Genomic DNA, 10,889 nt, shown 5'->3' on the forward strand with positions numbered 1-10,889 from the left:
TTTCGCTCTTTTGTCGAATATCAGATGATTGTAAGTATGCGGTTTTATTTATGTGGTCTTTTCATCTTTTTAATACGTTTTTTTATTGTAAAAATAATGTACAAAGGGGTTACAGTTACATAAGGTAAGTAATGTGTTTATTTCCTCTCAAGCATTGTTACCTCCTCCTTTGTTTTCCCCCTACCATCCCTACCCTTCCACCTCCACAACTACTTTCCATCCCCCCTTCCCACTCTCTGCCTAAATTGTAAAGTTCGTTTTTGAACATAGTGTCTTGATCTCATTGTTAAAATTGGCCTATCCCTAGTTAAGCATTTGGTTTTTACCCTTCACCTCCCAAAGCTAGAGAAATGTATATACAAGATACAGGGCACAACATCAAAGAAACAAAAAAACCACATAACTTAGGTTTCAAGATTTGGTGGAAGAATGATGACTGTTGAATTAACTTGATAAGTATTCTATAGTTTTTAATGGTAAGGCTTATTAACTCAAAGGTGGAGCAAAAACATTCAGAATAGTGGAATGTGGCAACTACTCATTTGATGTGTGTGGATAGATTATGATTAATAAAAATATATCTATTAAATCCCAGTGGTAGACTGCTGTGCTAACTGGGAGGAGTCTTTGGTAATGCCAGGGGTTTGAATACTGGTAATGAAGCAGAATATGAGGGGAGGGCATTTGCTAAGGATGTAACATCCTAGGCTCATAACAAATACATTGTAGTAGAATGCTAAGTGATGATCAACTGAGCATCAAATTTTATTTGTTGACTTCTTTGTTTTGTGAAGTCCAGGGATTTGAACCTAGAACCTGGGTGCTCTCCCTTAATTTTTTCTCAAGGCTAGTGCTCTACCAGTTGAACCACAGCTTCATGTCCATAATTTTATTGGTTAATTGGAGATCAGTCTTTCCAAATTTCTGCTTTGGGCTTGCTTCAAACCTGATCTTCAGGTATCAACCTCCCAAGTAGCTAGCATTCCAGTTGTGAGCCACCAGAGCCTGGCTAGAATCACATTTTAAAAGTATTCACTAGGTGAATCAGGCGTGTCTAGCTACTATTTGAGAACTTTGGTTCCAGTGGGTCATGTCAGATTTAGAATAACATCAGAATTTTTCTTCTTGTAACCTATAGCATCCAATATCGTTTTTCTTCATTGTACCTTTTTTTCTTACTTCACAAGTAAGCACGTCAGTGATGTTTTCCTTTTCTGAAGCAAGTTAGGTCCTTTCCCATCACTGAGGGATGTACTTGCTTTTCTTACTGCCTGGATTACCTGCTTCTAGTTAATTGCATGGATGATGGCTCTCAGGTTAACTGTCTCCTCCTCAGGGATATCTCCTCACATACCTGCTGTGAAGTTGTTGCCACAAAACTACCAATGTCATGTCTCTGATTTATAGAAATTATCATTATGATTTCTGGTTTTCTTTTCAGCATGAAATTGATGAGGAGAGAGCCACATTCACTTGTTTCTCCAACACCTATAATAGTGCCTGGTCCTTAGTGCTCAGGAGCCTTGCATGGGGATCAGCCTTTTCCAGCTCAATTTATCCTAGCTTCTGGTCAGGACAGCTCTTGAAGCTGATGTCTGGTGGGTAGCAGTCATCCCTCTCATTCTTTGTGCCTTTCTGTGTTGTTGAGTCCACCTCAGAGCAAGATCAGTGCTTGACATCTATTTGCTGCTACGGAAAGATGGGTATGACATAATACAAGTTAGGGGAACTGTTTTGTGAAGCTGTGTGAAGAGACGCATCCCAATACAAGTTGCCAAGACAAGTGTTTCCCATGCTCAGGAGTGTATTCCACAATTCAGCATCCAAACTATCACCTACTCCCTGATGCACTCAGTGTATATTCCCATTTCCATTAAAAAAAGAAAAATTCAAGATATGCCTTTGATGATTTGTCATTGAATTACTGAAACAAAGTATATAATTTGGGGGCTGGGAAGGTGGCTCAGTGGTAGAGTGCTTGCCTTGCATGCATGAGGCCTTGGGTTTGATTCCTCAGCATCTCATAAGCAAAAAGAAAATAAGCCTGAAGTGGCACTGTGGCTCAAGTGGTAGAGCGCTAGCCTTGAGCTGAAGAGCTGAGGGATAGCTCCCAGGCCCATAGTCAAAGCTGACAACCGGACCCCCCCCCAAAAAAAAAGTATATAATTTTATGTATTTGTAAGTCTTTGTCCATCTCTCTTGAGCCCTGGGCATATTTCTATGTGTTTGAAGCTTGGAAAGGGAAATAAGGTTTATTTCAGGATAGTCAAAAACATTTTGGGAGGGATACCAACTTTCCATCTGATGTTCTACAGATGGCCATCTTGGCACAGAAACTAAGTAGAATGTCATAGCATAAGAGACTTGTCCTGATTTCTACTGACTTTCCTCTGGGGTCACAGAGAGTGATCCTACTGCATATGTGTCCCTTGGCTACACTCGAGGGACCAGGTCTCCTCTGAAAATCTAATGGCATGGGAGTAAGAGAAATAAAAACACAGAACCCAGCTTCTCACATTACTAGGATTACAGGCCTGAGTCTCATATACTAACTCATAACTGCCTTTTTATATATCGTGTAGCCGGTTTCATTATATTCAACTCATAGACAGATATACAAATATATGTTTATATTTATTCATCTATTTATAATCAGTGTTATATCTAGAAACACAAAAATATATATTCATATAACTATAATGAAAGTTATATTACCACTTTCCCCAATAATGATTTACACTAATATTATGTGAAAAAAATACTTACGATTGAAAATGTTAAAAGCCCTTGTAGTATGAAAAATCGTATTCGATCTTATACATCATATAAAATACTATATAAAATGTAATGAATATAGCATGTATTTCCATATATCTGATTTAATTGCTTCCTGATTTTGTGTTTGTCCATTTATGTAAGCCTTGTTTCTTCTATTGATGATGGCTTATACTTTCCAGTGTCGATATTTCCTATGTATTTTGTCAAATATATTCAGCCCTAAGTAGATTTTTTATGCTAATGGAGCCAAATTTTTCTTCAATATTTCCCAAACCACAATGAATATGTATACAGACTTGAACTCACTGTGGGAAGAAAGTCCCACATACCACTATAAGTATTGTAGCATTTGTCCCAATTGACAGAACAGCTTTCTAGATAATCTGATCTGGTATGTCCTAAAGCTTTTGTAACCACCTTATCACCCCATGCAGGCATGGACTGGCTTCCTTGCAACTCCCTGTGCACTTCACTGATCCCTTTATATCCAGTAGGCTCCCTTGTGCAGCCTGCAGTTACTCTGTATTTTCCCACACACAGAACACATGTGCATGGTGCTTTACATTGTAGGTGAAAAAAAAAAAAACACATTTAAGACTCATGAATTGTATAATATAACATAAACATTGACATTTTAATAACGTTAGAAAAATAAGTAGAATGATCATTTTACAACAATCAGGACCAAAAAGAAACATAAAGATTTTCTAAAGAAGAGGGGAAGCAATCTCTAAATCTGGATTGTCTTCTAAGTTGCCTTCAGACACAAATTCTGCCTCAGACTCCTCAAAGGGATCTACTTCCTCATTAAAGGCAGTATTTTCTTCCTGAGTCTAGGGAGGGACAGATTCTTATTTCTCAATTGGAAATTGGATCTCCAGCAGCAGGACAGATTGTTCTGGATATTCTGTGAGGACAGAATCCCTTTCCTCAACTGAATCTAGACTTTGAACCTAACTTATGACTGGGGTCATTTTCCATTAGCACATATTTACCCTGCACTCCAAGACCAATACTTTTTTACTGGTTTGGATGTGATCTAGGCGAATTGTGAACATCAATGGAAGATATTCTGGACCATCTTCTTCCTTGGTGGTATGTGAATGTACACCTATATCACATGTGGAGTTCAGAACCAATGGGATGTCTACAGGACTCAAAACTACTTGAGCCTTTCTACACATTGAAAAATCCTCTATGTTCACATGCTTTCTGGAGTCCAGTGTTGGCTTCCAATCTCCATCAGTCACCATAGGCGACATCACTGATGGGTTCTTTAGCTGGAATTCAGCAGCAAGTTCTCTACAGTGACACAAACATAGGTACAGGAGTCTTAGAGTAGACTCTAGAAGTTAAAGTGTGACTAAACTTCTATGAGGATTTAACAGGAGAAGCTGTAGAACTTGAGTTTGGACTGAACACTGATGAGAAGGTAGGGTGTTTCTAATGAGTGGTTATGTCCAAGTTCTTTTAAAAAGGGAACAGACATTACTCGGCATAGAACATCCATAAAAGGACATTTTGCCAAGCTGGGTAGTACAAAGGGTTCTTGGACAAGCAGGCCCATCCCTTGATACCTAGGTTCCATCCCTACTCACAAGCTCTAAGGCATCTAAACAAGGACTACTTACTCTTTTTCTTGGTCTCACGGGTCATGCTTTGCTCCAGCTGGTCCAGAAGGATATGTAAGCAGGACAGCAATTCTGAAGAGGGCATGTTGAGCTTGTCATACTGTGTAAGTTTTTTCAGCATGTCAAATTTCTTGTGCTCAAAAATCATCATGGTAGACGTCCATCCAAATAGTTAAGATGGAAAAATCGATGCTGTTGGCAAATTGTTGAAAGGAAAATGAGAGTCCGCCGTCTCCATCCTGAGCCTTCTACCACAGACCCTTTCTGGCATGACTAGAATGTTGGGAAGTGGGAAGAGACTCCTGGAAGCAGGATGCTCCTCACAACCCATTTCTAGAAATTTCTAATACAATCCTCCAAAATTCTCCCCGTGATGGGCAGAGAAAGTTGTTTCCCCACTGTATCTGACTTGCTAAACACAACCCTCCCTGTCATTGAGGGATTGTGGTCCATGCGAGCCTGGTCATAAACAGAAAACCCTGTCATAAAAATGGCTCAAGCAGAGCTGAGCTCAGGTGGCTCATGCCTGTAATCTTAGCTATTCAGGAGGCTGAGATCTGAAGATCCCAGTTCAAAGCCAATCTAGGTAGCAAAGTGTGTGAGACTCCTATCTCAATAAACCACTAGAAAACCAGAAGTGGCACTGTGGCTCAAACAGTAGAACATTCATCTTGAGTTGAAGAGTGCAGGAACAGTGTCCAGGCGCAGAGTTCAAGTCACATGACCAACAAAAACAAAAGTGACTAAAGCGAAAAGAGCAGGTGTATAGCTCACTTTGTAGAGCACCTACCTAAAATACATGAAGCCCTGAGTTTAATTGCTAGTATTGAAAGGAGGAAAGGATATGAAGGAATGGAAGGAAGAAAAGAAGGAAGGGAGGAATTTTGATTTAACCAAATACTGGAAAGATGTGAAGTATTAAATAAAGGTATTACAGGTATTTTATATGAAAAGATACTGATTGTTTACTAAAAGGCAAATTATAAAATGTGGAATTCAGGCTAAAATACACGTACAATTTTGTTTTTCTGTAAAGTGATACTTACATACTTCTTTTGTTTAAAAGTAGTAAATGAGTTTAAAAAAATCGAAGAGTTGTTAGAAATGAATCATTATTTCTTATCACTTTTTCTGCTACATTCACCATCTAAAAAATTGAAACAATGTTGATCAATTCAATTATTAATTTATTAATTTAATCTTTCATCTTTAGTGTATAGTCTATTGTACACATCATTTAATTATTTGAACCCTTTTTTTGTTTGTCTTTTGTCAATCATGGGTCCTGAACTCTGGGCCTGGGCACTGTCCCTTAGCTCTTTACCTCAAGGATATCACTATACCACTTGAACCACAGTGCCACTTCTGGATTTTCTGCTTATGTGGTACTGAGAAATTGAACTCAAAGGCTCATACATGCAAGGCAAGCACTTTACCACTTAGCCACCTTCCCAGCCCTAAACTCTTTATTTTTTCCTTTAGACATGGGGCTTGAATACAGGGCATGGGTGCTGTCCCAGAGCTTCTTTGCTCAAAGTTAGCACTCTACCATACAAGTTTAAACCATAGTGCCATTTCTTGTTTTTTAATGGTTAATTGGAAATAGCAGTCTCATGGTAACTTTTCTGCCCAGGGCTGGCTTTGAACCATCATCCTCATTTCTCAGCCTCCTGAGAAGGTAGGATTACAGGAGTGAGCCACCTGTACCCTTGTGCTCATTTTTTTTCTTTTAACTGTGATTTAAGTTTAGTTCCCCCACCTAAATACGTGCAAACTGAGATGCAAATTGGCTTTAAATAAACCACTAGTTGAGGATGCTGAGATTACAAATGATGGCAAATTGTTTTTAACATTTTTTAATATGTGAAGCTTGAACTGAGGGCCTGGTTGAAATCCCTTTTCTCTTGTGCTCAAGGCTATCACTCTATTAGTTTGGCCCACAGTGCCCCTTTTAGTTTCTTGGTAACCAGTTAATGAGATAATAGACTCACAGACTTTCTTACCAAGGTTGTTACTAATCCTCGATTATCACATCTCAGTCACCTGAGTTGTTATGATTACAGGCATGAGCCAATGGCACCAGTTTTTTTAAAAAAGCAACAACAGATTACTTTAGGGGAGGTTGGAGGAGGAAAGAGCTAGAGGCTAAACAAGCTCTCACATAGAAAATACTTGTAGTGTTCCAGTGAAGAGTCCTAGGCCAGAGAATTACTAAGTGTGCCATCACAGTACAGAGAGTTTGGCCAGAGAGGGAAAATCCAGGCAAGGAGACAGATTTGAGCACTTGCCATTAGCTGCAGCTGCAGTGGCAGCAGCAATGGCAGCAGCCTAGCCGCCAAACGAACAACACAGAGTCTGGGACAATGGTGCCAGAAACAGCAGGTGACTGGATTCTTCTTAAAACCAAAAAGAGCTGACAAGTAGCAGGTATCTTCATCCTGCAGATCACAGACCAGGAACCAAGACTCCAGGGTGAGTAGAATACTGACATACTTACTCCTTCTCAGGTTACAGAGGAAAGAAGGCCACCCCTCCCGCCCTCACCCCCGGAGGTCTCCATATTTGATATTGAAAAGGCCCAGCTGAGGAGCTAGCTCCAGCTCAGGCCTTGGAAAAAAACAAAAGATTCATTTAGGAGGTCACAGGCACCTGACCTGACCTGCCAGGCTCAGCTCCTCCCTGGGAAAAGTCACCCAGCCCAAGCAGACAAAGCTCTGCCGTGAGGGGAGTGACTTTCTTCACTGGGTAAACAGAGCCAGAGGCTGCCCCTCCCTACAGCAGCCTAGACAATCAAGTGAAATTCAGTAAACATAAACCCTGAGAATGGCTCCAGGCTGGGCTCTGTGTCTCAGAAGCTACCCTTCAGGGAAAAGCTACAATTTGCTGAACGGCCTCAATTCTACCCAGAACCTAGCCTCATCACAGCCTCTTCAAACGAGAGGAAACAGCCATCTCCCTCTTGTGCGAAACTCAAAGCAGATCTCCCTCTCATTGAACTAGCATGGGAGGAGGATCACAAAATCCTGGGTAAAGCAGAGCATTTATCTGCCTGCTCAAACAAATTGACTTAAGAAACCAATCTAGCCACAGGCAAACCAAACACCACAAGCAGACAAGAGACTCCACCAAGAGACTTTGTACAGACACAATGAGATACAGGATCTTCCCATCTAATCCCGCCCCCCCCAAAAAAAAAGCTCTTTGTTGTACCTTTTTTGTTTTTTAGTTTAAAAAAAAAATTGTTTTCTATTAATCTTTTTTTCTCCCCTCCTATTTTTTTTTATTTTAGGTGTATATGTGTGTCTGTGTGCTTTGTTTAAATCTCTACTGACCTTTTGGTCCTTTTTTTCTTGTTTTTTCTTTTTCATTCTTTTCATTTTTCTTCTGTTTCCTTCTTTTTTGTGTGACTTAATTGCTGGTCTGCTCATCCTCAGATATATGCCGTCACCGAATATTAGACTGAAAGACCCTAGTCCCCTAGTATACTTTCGTCAAGGGGCGGGCGCCCCAGAAACTCAGACTCCAGGCCGGGAGATGCAATAAGCAAGAGGAGTTTATTTGACATTTGTGCAAACAGATTCTCTGCCCCGGTCAGTCAGAAAGCCCCGAGCATCGGTTACAAGCCTTTTTAAAGGCAAAAACCCACAAGATTAACGCATAACACAAATCATCACGTGATTGGTTCATTTAAAGGTCACCATATACGCCAACAATCACTTTGCCATGCGGGAAATTTTGTAACAATCTTTGTAAAACAATTGGCTCATGGTTGGTTTAAGGGGGGGTTACATGGTTACAGGCCTATGATTGGTTGACATTTGGCTTAGCTTGGGGTCTTGCCAGGTGGTCGTTATCTCAAGGTCCTGTCTGGGGAATTTCTAAATGGGACCTGAGGAACACGTAATGTCTGTTCTTTATCTACAACCACTGACTTTGTCCTGGGGCCGGCATCTGGTCCCTGAAACTTCTTAACTCATTTCTGGGAAGGGAAGGTCAGTGCTAGCGTAAGCAAGTTTACATAAGCAGAATAAGCAGTTAGCAAGTTAGTAATGGTAATGGTCAATTTTTAATCTTTCATTCCCCACTTCTTCTCTGGGCTAATTTTAATCTTAAAATTCAGGGTGTCTCTATATTATCTTGTGGGGTGTCAGTTGTTCTCAGTGCTTGGTATTGAGATCTCAGAACTAATAAATGGACTGCGCTGATTTTTTTTCTTTTACCAAAGACACCAGTCTGTTGAGTATACAAGGTCCAATTGTAACAAAATTAACAGTACCAAAGGCCCTTATATTTTTTTCCCACCAGTCCTGACTCCGTGTATCACAGTTAACTTAATTTTATGCCAGCTGTACTTGTAAGCTCCAATTTTAAGACATACTCATACCATTTGCGTCATACTCATACCATTTGCTACATAAACTTTCTGAGGTTTGTCTTAAGGACAATTTAAAAATTTTTCCAATTCCTTTTCCAAGGCTTTCTTTACCATTTGCTACATACTTAAACTTTCTGAGGTTTTTCTTAAAGACAATCCTTACTTTTTAAAACCTTTCTTCTCAAAAGGGGATATTTTTTCCCCAATTCCTTTCTCAAAACTCTCTTTACTACCCTCCTCTTTGTTACAATTCCTTGAGCTTCTTTGTGGCTAGAGTTTAAAACTTCCCAATTTTTCCTGTGGCTTGTGAAACCAAGTTATCTCAGAACAACCTCAAGGTACCACTGGGCTGGAGAAGCTTGCTAGATTTTAAGGCTAAGAGTATTACTTCCATTGATAACACACTCAGGTTATTACCATACCAGAGCCAAACTAGGCTGTGACCATAGTGTGGATTTCCAGTCACTATGCACTGAAGCACCTAAGGCAAGCAAGCCAGTGATATCCTTGTCCCCAATATCTACTGTGGGAAGAGAGGGTTTCTGGATATCACCCAAAAGAATGTCCCACAAGATATTAGATTTAGCTGCAGTCAACCAGGAAGCAGACACAGGTGATGGAATCAGGCAGGAGTTTCTCCAGGTGGCTGTCAGGCCATCGTCGAACATTACCCATTAGGGTATGCAGCAGCAGCAGCAGCAGCAGTAGGGTCTCTCAGTGGCTCCAAGGGACTGTAACACCTCATGCTGGGCTGTAAATTCCTACACAGACTGGTTAAGGATACATTGCATAGGCTTGGCAGACTTTTATCGTGCTGTTTTTTTTTAATTTAATTTAATTTTATTTGTGAACATACTGTACAGAGGAGTTACAATTACATGGGCAGGATAATGCATACATTTCTTACCAAGCATTGCAGCCTCCTCCTTTGTTTACCCTTCACATCCCTTCCCAGCCTCCTCCATCCCCCCCAATCCCAATCCTTCTCCTTCCCCCCCTTTCCCCCCGCTCGCACCGACATTGTAAAGCTCGTTTTGGACATGAGTACTTGTACTTCTCATTGTTGCAACAGGTCCACCTGTATTCTTAAACAACTGGTTTTTCCCCATCTCCTCCACAAGTTATACTGACATCAAATATAGTGAAAGCAGGGGTTATACTGTGGGGGAGGGACATACAAAGCAACAAAGAGATAATCTTATAAATGCGTTAGAAACACATGCATGAAAGAAAAAAACATTAAAATACATATCTAAGGGTTCATTTTCCTGACATCACATTATCTGACCTTCAACTATGTTTATTGCAGCATTATTTACCGTAGCTAAGATATGTAACCAACCCAGATGCCCCTCAGTAGATGAATGGATCAAGAAAATGTGGTATATATACACAATGGAATTCTATGCCTCCATCAGAAAGAATGACATTGCCCCATTTGTTAGGAAATGGAAAAACTTGGAAAAAATTATATTAAGTGAAGTAAGCCAGGCCCAAAGAAACATAGATCCCATGGTTTCCCTTATTTGTAATATCTAGTATCCTGCTGCTTTTTAAGATCTTTAAACAATAGTCCAGGACAATTTACCAAAATCACAACTTTTTTATTAACCAGATATTTTTGTAAATAGACACAGAAGGCTCATAAGGCTTAGTCTTGTAACCATCTCTGACAGATGCAGTCTCCATACCTTGCACACCAACAACTGTTAACACTATTTTTATGCCTTTTTTTAAAAATTATTTTATCTATTTTGCCTCATTTTTTCAAAACTGACTCTGCACCCTTGATCTTAAAATGGGGGTAAAAGGGCGAAGGTCCATCTTCTGTAACTTCTTCAAGCTGACTTCAGGGGTGTTGATCTTACCTAGCCAGGAACCTATAACCTTAGCCTATTTTACAAATAGGCTATCAGGGTTAGATGTCATTAAGAACAATATTTAACTTTTGAGAACTGCACAGACCTTTTCTCCGGCTATAGCAGTGTAGCTTGTTAGCACTCTGGTTTGCAAAAACATCTTTCTAGATGGCTTAGGAATGTGATCTCTAATGATCCCAACAATGCCTAAGTTACCTTTGCAGGCCTTTAGACAGATATCAATAG

At 40.1% G+C, this 10,889-nt stretch overlaps 1 long non-coding RNA gene across 2 annotated transcripts; it reads right to left on the bottom strand.

Moving 5' to 3' along the window:
• Nucleotides 1-228: 228 nt before the first annotated feature.
• Nucleotides 229-9,715, bottom strand: LOC138828934 (uncharacterized). 2 transcript variants are annotated; one of them, XR_011372428.1, is made up of 3 exons: nt 7,742-9,715; nt 4,410-4,601; nt 229-1,689 (listed from the first exon to the last, which is right to left on the bottom strand). It is a non-coding gene; the product is annotated as an uncharacterized lncRNA (long non-coding RNA). The 2 variants fall into 2 exon arrangements; XR_011372429.1 differs by lacking the exon at nt 229-1,689 and adding an exon at nt 3,462-4,080.
• Nucleotides 9,716-10,889: the final 1,174 nt, after the last annotated feature.

Source organism: Dipodomys merriami, unplaced genomic scaffold, assembly GCF_024711535.1.
Source record: "Dipodomys merriami isolate MVZ:Mamm:240054 unplaced genomic scaffold, mDipMer1.0.p SCAF_1687, whole genome shotgun sequence".
Taxonomy (NCBI): Eukaryota; Metazoa; Chordata; class Mammalia; order Rodentia; family Heteromyidae; genus Dipodomys; species Dipodomys merriami.